We start from the raw sequence: 17,076 nt of genomic DNA, 5'->3' as shown, positions 1-17,076 counted from the left end.
CCTCCTCCACTGTCTGCTTGAATCACTTCTTTTCTGTAAGCTTTTACACTTGTTTCTCTCCAGCCTCCATTTGCCTTTTTGTTTTCTCCACTGCTTGTCTGAGCACTGGGCTGATTCTCATTTCAGTCATATTTTAAAGCAGCTCTATTTTTTACCCTCTTCGATAGCTTTGATATAAAAATAATCAATTTGGAAGTGGCTCAACTTAAAAAAAGTCCCTTACAGTTATGTGAAATAACACAAAGTACAACAATTCCAACATGTTGTTTCAAAGTCTTTATTTATGTCTTTATACCTTTGACAATATTTTCTATCAACAAAGCATCATTATGTCACAGGTAGCACTGTCATTGGGCAGTTGCTGACAGCTAATATAGAAGATGAAGGCAGCGCATCAGGCAATGTGGCTATGCATGGACACGGTTGTCATTCATCGTCCAGCGAGTTGACAGCATCACCAACCCACCGACAGCGATGAATGTGAACCGGGAACCTGCTCTGATGGAAGGCTATTCCATGTGGGCTTTTCACAGCAAGTAACTACAAATTAGGACACAGCCATTCCAATGTGAATAAACATGGATAAGTGCACCCAGTGAGCTTTTGACAAAATGTAGGAAAAAGCCAACACCACATGTGGTGTCTGTTACTTCATGCATTTTGTCAAAAGTTCACCAATAGCCACATTTCTTTCCTTATGGAATCTGAATACTATTGGTAGACTGTCAATTTTGTAGCCATCTCTTATCCTGGAGCTGTGCTAAAAAGGGACCCACTTCCACCAAAGACTCTGTCAGTGTACGTATATATGGGCATGTGCATCTGTTTTAAGATTTGAAAAATGGGAACCTACACCCTTTACATCCAAAGATCTCAACATAGGTACTCATGATAACATAATTAACAACAATAAAACAGAATACTTAATGTCTTCAAATAGACACGAGCACCACAACAGTATCATTTTCTCTCTTACATTTACTAGTTGGAACATTTTAATGAAATGGTTTATAGACTGAATCCCAATGTTTATTTGGAGTGACTACTGGGAAGAAAACCCAGTGTCACGTACATATATTCAAACATCAAATAACTGAGCAAATGCTGCCTTAATTGATTCATTTTTAGCCACCTACAAAGATACACCTAAAAAAAAGTCAGTATCAGTTTGTTTGTTGTTTTTTCTTTCTTTTTTTTTACTGCTTGGCCGAGCTGTCACACAATTCTTTCGGACTGATAACTAAAGCTGTTATTGCAAGCCACCAGACTTCATTAAAAAAACAACTTTAATTTTACTTTGCAGAACACTAGAGTTGTTGCTGGTCTACTGCTGCCTCTGTCAGTTGGTGTGTAAGGCAAAGCAATGAAAACATCTAAGTACAGACATTCATAAAATGAGATAAATGTTTTAGGTGGCTAAAATAAGTTTTCCTGTGGCATCATCCACAGCAGCAAAACACAGTTCTGTGCTGGTAGATTTGGTTTATCAAACAAAGACGCCAGAAAAGCATCACAGTTGTTAAAATAAGCACGACAAAAACGTCAGATAGGTCGGCCCACTTTGTTTATCCCTTCTTAAGTTACAATTAGAACTGAGAATGACAAGTTTGCTGATTTCACATATCTCAAAAATTCAAATCAGCTGCTATACATCTACCCAGAGGTGACTTTTGTTGTTAGCATGTCACAGTGATTTGGTCTACAGAGAACCAAAGTCCTGCCAACCCATCCTGGCTAGCTTCTGCTCCAGTAGATTGCATTGCAATGTGTAGGTTCTTGATCCATCTTTCTGACAAGCTAAAACATGCACCTAATGATTTCTATCAGTCTATTTATCAAGCTATATGTTAACATGTAAGTTATTATCTACTGTTCTGGTCAGTTATTCTTTTCTTCATTTTTACAAATATGAAGACCAGTTATTTTGTTGTCCCCAAATACAGGTTCCTGGAGGGTTTGAAAATAGGTGCCACAGTTGGAAAAATGCAAAGCTCTTCCATCTCTACAGTACAAATGGCCTCATGCAGCAACATTCTCTTAAATTGCTGTTATGTTTTCACCCAATTTTTTGTTTAGATAAAAATTAGGGTCGAGTCAAAGTCAACTCCAGATGTCCCCAAATATATTTAACCATCCAAATCTGCTCATGCCTTTGTGTGCTATATGATGAATTCTACTTGATCATCACTAACCTATTAGCATAGGTAATTACTCCTAAACATTATAAATTTTGTGCCATGTGCAATGACACTGTTCCAGACTTGGAGAGATGACAGCACAAAAGGCTGAGAGAAGAACTTCTGCAAAATGTTGTACTGCTAAACCTCTACAGTAAACAAGATTTTCCAAAGAGTCAGTAGTGGTATTACAGGAAATGGCAAAGCATTTGTGATGTTGTAAAAGCCATGTGGGCAACAGCGGTAGAGGAAGTATTCCCATGCTTTACTGAAGTAAAAGTACCAATACCACACTGTAAAATACACTCTTACTAGTAAAAGTTCTGCCTTGAAAATATTACTTCGTAAAAGTATGTAATTACAGTTGAGAAAATGAATGTTAGCATTAAACGTAAAAATGCAATTTAATAAATCAAAAATAAAAGAAAAACCAGCAAAGCCTTATACTTGAATGAATTGGTTTTGCATGAAAAATTTGTTCAACAATAATCAAAATACTTTCCAAATTATTTTCTAACCAATCAACTAATCGTTTCAGCTGCACTTGTATATATTCATCTGGTTTGTGTGCATAAATCTTCATTTATAAAGTAACTTGTGACTAAAGTTATTAAAAATTTGAAGGGTAACATATTTTCCTCTGATGTTTAGTGGAGTAGAAAGTAGTTGGTGTGTAAGACCTGGATGGCCAACACATCAAAAAGCAGCATGTAAGCCATTCAGAAGCTGATGCATACAATATCATCCAAGGGTTTTAACCAATAATTGGGCATAATGGACCAAAAGTATTCCTTTAACCCACAAATTTAATAATCCAATCATTATAATATAACATACAATATTAAAATTTTCATTATACATATCCATGCATATTTTCATGTTTGTTTTCTTTAAACTTTGATTTCCTTGCATTCAACAATTTGTGGATTGAAAAAAAACCATCTAATTTTCACAGTCAACAACAATTTATGGACTGTGAAAATGAGATGTTTTTTTCATATATTGGTCAGAGTGCTCTCTAATCCATTCATAAAAGTTTCTCTTATTCAAGAGGAGAGCAAACACAAGAAAATGTTAGTGTAATGATGGCCCTGAAGGCACCTTTTGGCGTCTCTATGAGATGCATCAGGCTTTTAACTAATGCTACTAACTAATGCATGGCAATCTTTGACATGGCAATCTTTAAGTAATATGGCTTGTTTTAAGCTGTGATGCTGTGTTATTTAGCTTCTTTATTTGTTTTTTTTTGGTGCACACAGAGGTGCCATTGGGTGGCAAAATGTGATGTTCAAATGAGGCTCAGACATTGATCATAAACATAGATATTTTTACAACCAAATACAAATTTTAGATGATGTTCAGTCATGGTGCTTTGTGGCAAGTAGCGCACATACACGCACCCTATGATGACATAACTATGTTAACAAGCACTTGAGCATCACTTCAAAGTGACGTATGATGTAGCTAAGCACGCTGTTGCTGTGTCACTTGTAGTGTGAATGCAGCTTCAGAGCAATTGATGTAATCCGAAGAGTGAGAGAGTGTGTGTAGGGCAGGAGGGAGGGGAGGAGGATGGGGCAGATAGAACAGGACTTCCACCCAGGAGACCACTGTTTGTGTTCCGTGTCAAACCAAAAATCAATTGGTTTTGTCCCGCACTGATGTCACTATATATACTTCATGTTATAATACATTACGTAACAAATTGTTTTGAACGAAAACATTATTTTATTTTATTTTTTTAAAATCCAACTACGTAGTTTCGTTGGTAACAGTCTCACAAGGTTACCCATGTGTTACAACTGTTAAAACGTTAAGCTGTGTGTCACAAAGAGATGCTAAAGGGTGCATTGGTACTGGATGCCAAGGGGACTTGACAGAGTGTCAGTATTTGATGACTTGCGAATGGGAACTGGTTGGAATACCAGGCCTTGAACAGGTCCATCTAAATGAAAAGCAGCCATCGTTAATGTCATCAGTTACACCTGTGTGTAGCAAGTCAAAATATATTTCTATAAAATATCACAATGCTGTGGAAGTGGAATCTTGTTTGCGATGCAGTGCACACGTATATGGTGTGATTGTGTATGTCCATGGCAATGTATGTTTGATGTGAGCTCAAGCATAAGAGTACACTCAACACTCGATGGTTTCTCAGATTCACAAACTCACCGACAGCGTTGAATGTTCCCCAAGACTTGAAAAACTCAGGCTGACAGCAGCCTAACAACCAGTCCAGTGCTACAAGGAGTGGACAGCCATGACAGGGTGGACCCTGGGGCACACTTAACAAGAAGAGACAAGAACTCTGCAGGTGCACGCACATATTTTAGCCAGTGATGTAGTGAACTGCAAACCTAAGGCCAGTTGGTAGATTTCTTTATGAAATAGATGATACTCGTGTTTGTTGTTATTAATGACGTTTTAAATCCAATTTCTCCAACTCATCAGTGATGTTTTGACGCTATGGTTTTGTCTATTACAGTGGTTCTGAATAGAAATCTCTTGGAAAAGGGTGGTAATTAGTCAAATTTACCAATATCTTTTTTGCAGATATTTTATAGATCTTGGTTAACTATGAAAGCTATCACAAATTATGCAGGGAATGGGTGAATTTGAATGCTATTGCAAATGTTAAAGAGCAAAGGAAACTGTTCTGTGCTTACATTTATCTAATACTTTAGGTATCTGTATGGATTTACTCTAAACAGAATAGGAAAAGAGATAAGAAAGCATACTGTACAAGCAACCCTGTTCTGGATTGTGGGGACATGTAAGTGCTGGGAAACCTTACTCTAATGACTGGGTTGAGAACTCTGGGTTATCCCAGTGCCTGATTTTGAATCTAATTCTGTGAGATTTTATTTTTTTCTTCTTCTACAACTGAATAACCTTTTTTATCACTACATCACATGGTAATAGGTTAGAGGGACTTACCTGCACTAAACAGTTTATATCATGACAGCACAGGTCCACAAATAGTTGCATCTGAAACACAGTGCCACAAAAATGACAGTTATTTACCAAATACATGTAGAAAACAATTTAAAATTAATATGTGAAAATCATTCAATTATTATTGAATTGGCATGCCAAAAACATAATTAAAAAAAAGTTTCAAACTTATACTATTTTTATCCTAAAATAGTATAAAAAATAATTAACTTCTTTGTTACCTGTGGTATTTCCCTCATTATGATCTTATATTAAGTATTGTTTTACTAGTGTATTCAATCTGTGTTCATGGCAACTGTGTAAGCTTGTACAGTACAATCACAGTTCCAGACAAATTTAGGACATTGTGTAAAATGTCATTAAAAACAGAATGCAATGATTTGCAAGTCGATTTTTGACCTTTATTCAACTGAATACAGTCCAGAGACAAGATTTTTATGATTAAAATTGCTAAACTGTTTTTTGTACATATACAGTCATTTTCAATTTGATGCCTACAACATTCCACAGAAATTCCATTCCAAAGAAATTGGGACAGGGATATATTATCACTTTGTGATTTCCCCTTCTCAAATTGTTGAAGTTTTGAAAGTAAAATTATTTTCCATTCTTGCTTGATTTACAACCTCTGTTATCCAACGGACCCAGGGGGGTGAGTGGGGAGAAGGGTGGATGGGTGGGGGGCTGTCTGGGTTTGAGGAGTGTTGATCGATTCCAGGCTTGGTATTTTCCAGACAGGCTGAATGGTAAAGGTCAAAGGTTGGCCACTCTTGTTTCCTATGAAAGGAGAGGCTGTGTGTGTGTGTGTGTGTGTCTGTCTGTCTGTCTGTCTGTCTGTCTGTCCGTCTGTCTCTCTGTGTGTGTGTGTTTTCCTGCTTATGTGCAGTAGCAAATCTGCATGCATGTTTGCATCATATTTTCAAATCTCTTGCCATGCAAATGAAAGGATCCACCTCAGAGAGCATCATCTAGGGGAAATCCAGCGTGTGTGTGTGTGTTCTTTTGTTTGTAAAAATATGCCGGAGAGCATGAATCTATAGTTATATTGTGTTGCTCACATTATTTGCCATTTACACACCCCTATTCACAGTAGCAAAGTATTTGTTTTTTACTTTGGAATTGTTTGAATTTGTCAGTCATTAAAAAATAAAATGGGAAAAAAATATACTTGTTAGATGAGGCAGAACTCCATATTCATCAGAACTATTTTCGCTCAGTTTTTCATTCCTGTTGGCTGGAGCATATTCTCTGCTGTTGATGGTCCAGAGCTGTATAAAACTGTCAGCTACTATGATAAAAATCCTTTCTTGCCTTGGCCTTTCTTGTATCTTTTTTTCTGGGAAAAATAGCTTTGCTGTTTGCGCTGTTCATGTTATTCCATGTGTGCCGCGCATTGATAATGCAATGACACAGTGACGATTCTGTCTGACCAATTAGTGGTCTGCAGTGTTTCATGTCAACTTTTAGTACCTCATAGTACTAGGTCAGCTTTTTTTGGAACCCCAGGAGAGCAGGTACCAAATAAGGTGGTACCAGGTACCAGGTACTTATTCCAGTACCATGTAGTGAAAACACGCCTTTTACTACATTGCATTGACATGATGGCAGCACCAACAACGCACACAATCACTCCTCTACTTGCACATTTCGCTGTGTGGCTGTATTCCTATTTATGGAGTATACACCAGGATATTTGTCTTTGTACATATGCCTGGACACACGCACACACACATCGGGACAGTTAGAAATGCTAATAGCAGCCAAACAGACAGTGATGGTTTCACACCCATGGGCCAGATAACAGAAGCCATAATAAACATTTAACTCTGCTGACCTCTTCAAACACACCAAGGAAGCACAATGTAAGGCATCTCTCTCTCTCCCTCTCTCTCTCTCTCGCACACACAAAGTGGTTGTGTGTTATGTCAAGGTCGCATCTATTAAATTTGCACTACTTCCTGTGTGTGTGTGAGAATGAGAAGACAGATTGTGGTGGCCGAACTGTGAAATAAATAAAAAAGGGCGGAGGGTAAAGGGAGACACAGAGACATTTGGTGGGGTAGGAGGCGGCCCTCTTTCCCTCCCTCCCTTTTTCCTTCACTCGCTCTCCAACTCGCAAGCATCCCCTCCCCCACTTAGGACTTGAACCCATGACCCCCCTGGTGAATGAGTTCAAGGGAGGCACTACCATACACACCATTGCTGGGGGAAACTGCTGGTTTGTGTGTGTGTGTGTGTGTGTGTGTGTGTGTGTGTGTGTGTGTGTGTGTGTGTGTGTGTGTGTGTTTGAGTAAGAGCATGTTTCAAAGTGACCAGAGTTGAGTTTGCGTATGTGTGTGTGCGCATGCATGTGTGTGTTTGTGTGTTTATGAATATGTGTAGACACGTGTAGACATGTTTAGGGACTGTGTTTCTTAAAAGATTATTTTTTACTGTTAGCTCTTTATCAGAGATTTGCTTTGCTAAAGGCTTACATCATCAATACCTGTATATATTTGTATGTTTATGTGTTTGAATGTGTGGTTACAGACAGAATTTTTAAATGTGAATTTTTCTGTGTGACTTCTTAATCAAATGTGTGCTTTGCTCATCAGCATTATTTATGCATATAGATGTGTGTGTGTGTATGTGTGTGTGTGTGTGTGTGTGTGCGTGTGTGTGTGTGTGTGTGTGTGTGTGCGTGTATAATGTCAGTGATATTGAGAATGGCAATGCCCCCCACCCCCATCCCTTTGCTGCTGGGTGTGTGAACAATGTCTGTGTCTCGCTACCTTTCCCAGACTGGATCAATACTTTACTCTAATTGTCATTCACTTCCAGCTGGACAGCAAAACACACAGAGACACACAACACACACAACACATGCAACATGCACATATCAATGCACATGCATACACACAAACATAGTCCTTAATCAACTAATGCACCCTTGTAAAGAGCATGCACATCCTTCACACCCAAACACAGCTAATCACTTGAGAAGTCATAATTGAAAATCTCTGTTGTGTGAATGTACTCACTGCCATGTCAGACTGCAGCCTTGGTGTCCTTTACTACATCCACTTCCATGCTCAACTCTTTCCTTGCCTCTCTGGGCGTTCCTTCTTGGCATTGCATCATGCATGCACATCGGTGTAGGCAAACATCCACTGACACACTGTCACATTGCATTCATGTCTGCCAGTAAGCAGCCTCTCCCACAGGGTGACAATGGAAAGTAGATGTCAGCGCTGCTCTGGGAACAGAGCCCTGCCGCATGCATAACAAGCAACCTGGAAAAATGTAGGAAATAAAGGCGCAAACTGACTTACCCAATATCCTTTTCTGCAGCAGCAGTAGTGTCTTCGTGCCTTTCTCTGCATTCCTCTGTCTAATTATTTACCCCTCCCTTTGAAAAATCAAGCCACCACTGTCTCTCTCTTTTATCCTCTGTGCTCATCTTTCACTCATCTACTCTTCCCTAAATCCCTACTTTTCCTTACTTCCTTCCTTTTCCTTGTTTCTCTTCCTCCTCCTTGTCTGCCATTCATCATACTCTTTCCCTTTCTTTCATCCTCTCTGGTGGCTCTCCAGTGTCTTCTTCCTGCTGCTGTAAACTGCAGATTGTCTGGCAAGAGAGAGGGGGAGAAAAAAGAAAGAGAGAGAGAGAGAGAGAGAGAGAGAGAGAGAGAGAGAGAGAGAGAGAGAGGAGTGAGGTCGAGAGAGACCGAGGAGCAATGAGAAGTGCAAACCAGGACACACACAGCCTCTGTCAGTTTGAATGAATATTGTGCACACTAGGCTTGTCTCTCCTCCCCCCTCTCTTGCGCTCTACCTCCCTCCCTCTCTCTGTCTACCAGACACCCCTCCTCCACTCCTCTGTGGCTTTGCCCTCCCTAGCTATCTACTCCTCCTCCTCCGTTGCTGCTGCCTTCAAACATGTTCACACTCCAAGACTGACTGACGTTATAGAGCTGCACTTATTGTCAATCCCCTAATACACACATGCATGCAAACACACGCACACACACACGCACTTGTCACTCGCTTAGACCCAGACAGTTAACCCTTTTGATGCACCTGCACATCCTGTCTGTTTTTATTTACTATCTTCGTGATAGATGCTGTTATCGGAGCACTAGTTGGTGTATTTTTACAGAAAGAATATTCCTGAACAATTCTAATTTTTAAAAATTGTTTAGTGTCCTGAAGTCTTCCAACAACTTAAGTTCATCATCTTTAGGGTCATTTTATCACTTATCAAAAATACATGCAAAATCATATTTTCACATTCTTATATTTTCTGCATGTGAGCGAAAATGGCCAACCTGAGCCAAGGAGTCAGTCATGCCAATCAGTGTTCCTGGACTGCGACCAAACCTGGCAGTGCTGATCAAAGATGAATCAAGATTCTGTAAATACATTGTCTATTTCTCACCTCAAATATTTTAAGAAACATTTCATTGTACTGTTTAGCTGTAAAAAGAGAATGTTTGTGACTGGCTGCAATTTTGGATACAGTAAAACTGGACTGGCTCTCAACAAGGTCCACCCATGCAGTGCAGTAGCCTGATGTTAGGGCTTAACCATGCCTTTGTGAAGATGTGTGCAGAGCAGTCTCTGATTTCTCTGACTAATAGTGCAGCTATGTGAAAAAAATGTTGATATCAACAGTTGGATCTGCTGGTGGCAGTGTTTGGTAGTCCAGTTTTACTGTATCCCAAATTGCAGCCAATCACAAACATTCTCTTTTTACAGCTAAACAGTACTTACTCTTAAAACATTTGAGGTGAGAAATAGACAATGTATTTACAGAATCTTGATTCATCTTTGATCAGCACTGCCAGGTTTGGTCGCAGTCCAGGAACACTGATTGGCATGACTGACTCCTTGGCTCAGGTTGGCCATTTTCGCTCACATGCAGAAAATATAAGAATGTGAAAATATGATTTTGCATGTATTTTTGATAAGTGATAAAATGACCCTAAAGATGATGAACTTAAGTTGTTGGAAGACTTCAGGACACTAAACAATTTTTAACCAGCTTGAAGCAAAGGGCTGGGGGACGAGGCACTGGAGCTGAAGAGAGCACAAAAGAGTCTGAATGAGCACAAAAAAATCACAATCCAACAAGGCATGAAACACTAGAAAACAATCTCCAAAGAGACGGCCGATCTACCCCTGGTAAGGTGTTTAACAATCTGGCACCGGTAAAGAGTGAAGTGGGAGCTGCAGGGGAGGTGATTGACAATGAGGTGCAGGTAAGGAAGAGTGCACCTAGCTCCAGCACCCGGAAGCCACGCCCAGCCCCTGCAACACAGGAGGACACACAGAAACCACCAAGCATACACAAAAAACAAAACCACAAGCACACACAGAGCTACAAGGCACCACACATACTATATGAATGCAACATTTGATTCCAGCCAGGGACTTTGTAGCATGTCATATTTCATGTAAATTTCATATGTGAGAATTCTGCAATCTAAAATAAACATTTATCCCATTTTCTCATAGTGGAGAGCATATAGAGCATATGGGCGGGGGCCCTTCTGTGCCGAGTTTGCATGTTCTCCCTGTGTCTGTGTGGGTTCTCTCCGGGTTCTCCGGCTTCCTCCCGCAGTCCAAAGACATGCGGGTCAGGTTGATTGGTGACTCTAAATCACACCTTAGGTGTGACTGTGAGCGTGTATGGTTGTCTGTCTATATGTGTCAGCCCTGCGATAGTCTGGCAACCTTCCGCCTGATGACAGCTGGGATTGGCTCTAGCTCCCCCGCGACCCTTACGGGGACAAGCGGTTACAGAAAATGACTGACTGACAAAACACAGCTAAAACGTCATAACATCAGTATTAATTTAACAATAAAATTTGCACTTGGCAAGGAAGGGGTGGCAGGAAACCAAAAAGTGGGAAGGGACCCTTAAACTAAACACCTGTGACATCGCATACCAATGCAAAAAAAAGATGGATCGTGAAGAAACCGCCATCGGGGAATGGACTGCCACCTCAGATCCACAGCACCTGCAACAGAAGTGGGAAAGTTAAAAACATGCCATTAAGTGCTAATAATTAATGCAAATCACAAAAACAACATGGGAAATGAAACAACAAAGGAAACCAAGTCCAAAAAAATGAAAATAAACAAAATATAAATAAATGAATGTTACAAACTAAGCCAGAAAACAAATTTAAATGATGAATACAATGACACTTTAAAAATGGTAGGTGCCCTTTTAATGCGGGCAGACCTGGTACGGAAGGCTCGTATTTGGCAGTCCGGCAGTATGGGGGGCCTTTAAGAGCCCCAAACAGAGCCAAAACAATATAGCTTAAAAGCCTAAACAATATAGTTAAATAGCCCAAAAAGGTATCATCCAGAAAATTTAACATTGTTTTATGGTAATTTTGAATTCATACCATACAGCCTCACAGAGAAGGAGGGTGAGAGCCTCAAAAGGCCGTGCCTCAATCACACTGCAGTGAAAAAGCGCAGGACAATAATCAGCAGGAACCAGCAGATAGACAGACAACAACGACTTACCGGGAAGACCTGTATCTGCACCCAGAGGGGTTTCCAGCAGAGCAATCTGCTCTTCACTGCATCAGCGGTCAGCTGCACAACAATGAATGGAAGTTGTCGTCACCAATGCACTTGTGGAAAATTCAAACGTTCCCAGGGTTCTTTTCAACAGGCTGACTCATAGTCACAGCTCTATAGAGCCTTACATTACTTTTGCCCTCAGTAGCAATGACTTTATGAGTTTCTTTAATGATAGCATTGTAACTATTAGAGATAAAATCCATCACCTCCTGCCCTCAACCAACCTGACCTTGGACACAGGTAATCTGGATATGGCAGTAGGGCCTGAAATGTATTGTATAGACTGTTTTTCCCCCATTGACTTTTACCAACTCACTTCAATGATTTATGCATCCAAGCCATCAACTTGCCTTTTAGACCCCATCTTACTTAGGCTACCTAAGAAAGTTTTACCCTCAAGCCCACTCTCAATCCAGAGGTTTTAGCAAACTATAGACCGATATGTGACCTCCCCTTTATTTCTAGTTTCTAATCAGCTTTGTGATTTTCTCCAAGACAATAGTTTATTCAAGGATTTTCAGTCAGGATTTAGAAGTACAGAGATGGCACTAGTAAAAATTACTAACAATATTGGATGCTTCTGATAAAGGACTGTCTTTATTAATCTTATTAGATCTCAGTGCTGCATTTGACACCATTGACTATCAAATCTTGCTGCGCAGACTGGAACATGTAATTGGCTTTAAAGGAACAGCACTAAGCTGGTTTAAATCATACTGTGCTTGGACCAAACATTTTCACTTATATACTTATATGCTTTCCCTAGGCAACATTATTAAAAATCACTCACTAAATTTCCATTGCTATGCGGATGATATGCAACTGTATCTATCTATGAAGCCAGATAAAACTAATCAATTACTTAGATTAAAAGCATGTCTTAAGGAAATAAAAGCCTGGATGAGCTGCAAATTCCTAATATTAAATTCAGACAAAACTGAAGTTAATGTACTTGGCCCTGAACACCTCAGAAAGTCTTTTTCTAAGGACAGAATTTCTCTAGATGGCATTGCCTAGCACAACCGTAATGAACCTCTGAGTTATATTTGATCAAAATTTATCTTTTACCTCTCATATAAAACAAACTTCAAGGACTGCTTTCTTTCATTTGCCTAACATTGCAAAAATTAGGCGTATCTTGTCTGAAACAGATGCCAAAAACTAGTGCACGCATTTGTTACTTCTAGGCTGGATAACAATCTCCCTATTATCGGGTTGGAAACCAAGAAAAGGGATCATATTTCTCCTACTTTAGCTTCTTTGCACTGGATCCCTCTTAAATCCAGAACTGAATTTAAAATCCTTCTCCTTACTTAGAAAGCTTACAGCTTACAGTTCCTTATCAACGCTCAGAGCAATGCGTTCTGGAAATGCATGGTTACTTGTGGTTCCCAAAAGTAGGATGGGAGCCAGAGCCTTCAACTACCACACTCTTCTTTTACGGAACCGTCCTCCAGTTTCAGTCAGGGATGCAGACATTGTCTCCATTTTCATGGGTAGACTTAAGACTTTCCTCTTTGATAAAGCTTATAATTAGGGCTGGCTCAGGCTTGCTTTGGACCAGCCCTAGTTTGAACCAGCACCTAGTGAGGCTGACATGGGTTTAGTCTGCCGGGGAACTTTCTATGATACACTGAGCTCCTTTTTCCTTCTCTCGCTCCCTCCATCGGCAAACGCTCATATCCTTTTACTGCATTACACTTACTCGGCTTCTTCTCCAGAGCATTTATGCTCCCTTGTTCTGTAATTTTCCTGGATCTTGTCTGTAGTCTTGGCTGTACCTTGATCCTGGTGGTGGCTGTGCTGATGCTGTGACCCTGCCTTTGGCTGTGTTTGTGCTGTGGCTGCACTGATGGTGTACTGTAAGGCTCAGCCTGGATCATGGTCTTGGTTGTGCTGTTGCTGTGGTCCTGTCTGTGGCTGCACCTGTGACATGAGCCTTTGTTGTGCCTATGCCGTGATCCTGCTTGACGCCACCTTCTACTGCCATTATTGAGTCATGTCTCCACTATCAACACTAACGATATTTGTATGTAACATTACATGCTATCATAAATTGCATTTATTAATTTTATGTCTATCACTATTGTTATATGTTATGTTATTGTTGCCATTATTGCTGTGCATCTTTCCCCTCTCTCTTCCTCCCTTTCTCTCTCTCTCTCTCTCTCTCTGTCTCTCTCTCTCTCTCTCTCTCTCTCTCTTTCTCTTTCCTTTATGTTGTTACTTTTGGGGAGTTTTTCCTCAGTTGATGTGAGGGTCTAAAGACAGAGGGATGATGTATGCCGTAAAGCCCTCTGAGGCAAGTTATGATTTGTGATAATAGGCTTTATAAATAAAATTGAATTGAAATTGAAATTGACAATGCGCACATTTGCACACACACACAAGGACGAGAATGGCAGAGAGCACTACCTTTACGCCAAGAAAATATACAAGAAAATATAGTCCATCCGCACAGATTACAAGATCTAATCTATGCAGGAATCCCCCTCAAACAAGCTAAATTGCATTTTGGTCCTATTATTGCAAATGTCTTAATAACTTTGAAGCTGGTGACTAACCATACTAATCTTCAAACAAAGTGGCACTATCACACTCCAATATTTTACAGTTATATTCTGCTGCTCGGCGGACGGACATTGGCTTATCCAATATGGTCAAACAATGGAATTTACTTAATTGGACAGCTGTTTTATACTAATGGTCTCTATTATTGCCGTGCCTCTCTCCCCCTCTCTCCCCCTCTCTCCCTCTCTCTTTCTCTTTCCTTTTTTGCCATGATTGTATTTAATTTGTTATTTACGACATCTATTGCCCGTCTGTCCATCCTGGAAGAGGGATCCCTCATCATCCTCTACCGCTCTTCCTGAGGTTTCTCCCTTTTTTTTTCCCCGTTCAGGGGTTCTTTTTCAGGAGTTTTTCCTTGGGTGATGTGAGGGTCTAAGGGCAGAGGGATGTCGTACACTGTAAAGCCCTCTGAGGCAAACCATGTTTTGTGATAATGGGCTCTATAAATAAAATTGACTTGACTTGACTTGACTTGTACATTCCAGGAACTTCAGCAGCAGTACAACCTACCAGGTTTTTCTTTTTTTTTTTTTATACCTGCAGCCCCGTTCTGCCTTGAAGGCATACAGGGTTCCATGGGACTCTGAACTCTCTAAATGTGACCTTACAAATCAACTGTACAAAACAAATAAAACCAAAGGAACTGTATCAGTGTTGTATTCCCAAATAATGCAAAGCTCTTATAAACCAATGACAATTCAAACCACTTGGCAAAATCATTATAGTTCTATCTCCTCTGAAATATCTTGGAAAACTGTATGAAATAATGTTAAGTTAGTTTTAAAAAAATCCTAATCACCAAACTATTCACCTTAGATTTGTACATAGAACTTATTTAACGCCAGTAATTAGATACTGGATCAAGTTAGCACCATCTCCCCTATGCCAATTTTGTTCACACAGTTACATTGGCACCTTTACACATATGTTTTGGGAATGCTCCAAGGTACAGTCTTTTTGGTCCCAGGTCACTGAATCTCAAGTAAATTCTTGACAAGTAAATTCCATGTTGCCCTCTTCTATGTTTGCTAAATGACAATTCTCAGGTCCCTATGTCTGTTCATGAAAAAAGAATTTGGCTTTCTGGCCTAACTGCCGCAAAGGAAATCCTGGTAGTACGGTGGAAGCCACCACACACACTGTCTTTATACCATTGGTGGTACCTGTGAGCTTTCTGTTGCACGGTCTCATGGTGCCAAGGGGAAGACCATAAGGTCCTGGTCAGAAGCCCTTCTAACTGTGAAAGCACTTGCTGGAAGATGGGAGGGGTAAAGTGTGGGCAGGTGGGTGGGGGGTGGATCACTCACTAGGGAGGGAAATGAAGGGAGATTGTAGAAAGGATTATAAAATCACCAGTTGTTGATGGATTTGGATATGCATGTGTCCATGCATGCCACACACATGTGGCATATGATCATGTATTGTGTATAAGGATGTGAATCTAGTTGTTTGTGTTATTTATGTACTCAGGTGCAGGTGTATCTATGTGCATATGAATTAAGTTGAGGTAAACATGGATAGACATGTTTGCATATGGTTTGCATGTTAGGTACTTCTAAGTGCATTATACAACATGAATTACTTTAGGTTTAATTATTATATTTTAAACAAAATCAGTGTTACTACATGTATCCATATGTGTACACTTTTTTTCTGTTTGGTCTGTTAACATGAACTAATAAAAAAAGTTGTTCACAAAAAAATGCTACCAAGGCAGGTAGAGATTACACCCTCGGCGAGGAAGCAGTAGCTTCAGGCAGCACTAAAGCCTTCAACATGTCCCAGTGCACACTCTGGACCTAATGCAGGTCATTCACAGGGGCAACAGTGTAAACTGCTCCTTCACCAGAAAGCGCCTCCACAACCTGGTAGATTACAGAGTGGTAATTGCAGGTGTGGTTTAGACCTCACTTGACCTCACTCCAAGAGGTCCGCGGTGCAATGTTTTTTTTCACCACTGGGGTGCTGACAGCATCTCTGACTCACTCTGCCTCAAGGAAGAGACTGTGACCACAGCTGTGAAGATGGAGTCGGAGTGTTGTGTCTGCGAGGAAAAAAAGCGGTTTCAAGATAAGTGGACTAAGGCTTACTTTGTTGTACTTTACGGGTCAAATAAAGTTGTGCCTGATCTGCAAGCAGGTTAATGCAATGCTCAAGGACTTCAACGTAAAACGCCATTATGATCAATCATAAAACCTATGACAAATTCACTGGTGAGGAGCGCACCAGTAAGCTTGAACAACTTAAAAGAGGCTACACTGCACAGCAGTCAGTTTTCACAAATCTGGCCAAATCCGGTGAAGCTATGACACAGGCTAGCTACGTGGTAGCTCAAGAAACAGCCAGGCGGAGCAAGCCGTTCAGTGACAGAGAATTTGTGCGAGACTGCATTTTGAAAGTGGCCGACATTGTATGCCCAGATCAGAAAACAACGCTCCGTGACATAAGTTTGTCAAATGACACAGTGACACGATAAATCGAAGCTCTGGCCCACAATCTCAAAGAGCAACTGGGACAACGCGTGGAGGGCCTGGAAAAGAGAACCTTTTCTATTGCAATATGAAAGCACAGACATTTTCTGATACAGTGCAATCGCTGATCAGAAACTTTGAAATAGGCGAGGAGCTGCTAAGCTTGGAGTATCAAAGACAGAACAAGGGGAGTCGACATTTGTGATGCTGTATGTCGCAGTCTCGATGTATACAATGTGAAGCTGCCGCCAATGGTCGGTGTCACGACAGATGGAGCACCGGCAATGATCGGGAGAAGGACAGGTGCTGTGTTGCTGCTC

General features: G+C 40.4%; 1 long non-coding RNA gene across 1 annotated transcript; it reads right to left on the bottom strand.

Moving 5' to 3' along the window:
- Positions 1-261: 261 nt before the first annotated feature.
- On the bottom strand, positions 262-8,724 carry LOC148186401 (uncharacterized). The gene is made up of 3 exons (XR_015774802.1): positions 8,444-8,724; positions 5,115-5,165; positions 262-4,122 (listed from the first exon to the last, which is right to left on the bottom strand). It is a non-coding gene; the product is annotated as an uncharacterized LOC148186401 (long non-coding RNA).
- Positions 8,725-17,076: the final 8,352 nt, after the last annotated feature.

Source organism: Plectropomus leopardus, chromosome 18 (assembly GCF_026936395.1).
Source record: "Plectropomus leopardus strain MGB_pleo_1.0 chromosome 18, ASM2693639v1, whole genome shotgun sequence".
NCBI lineage: Eukaryota > Metazoa > Chordata > Actinopteri > Perciformes > Serranidae > Plectropomus > Plectropomus leopardus.
The sequence above is the reverse complement of the archived record's forward strand: the minus strand, read 5'-3'. Positions and strand labels throughout refer to the sequence as shown.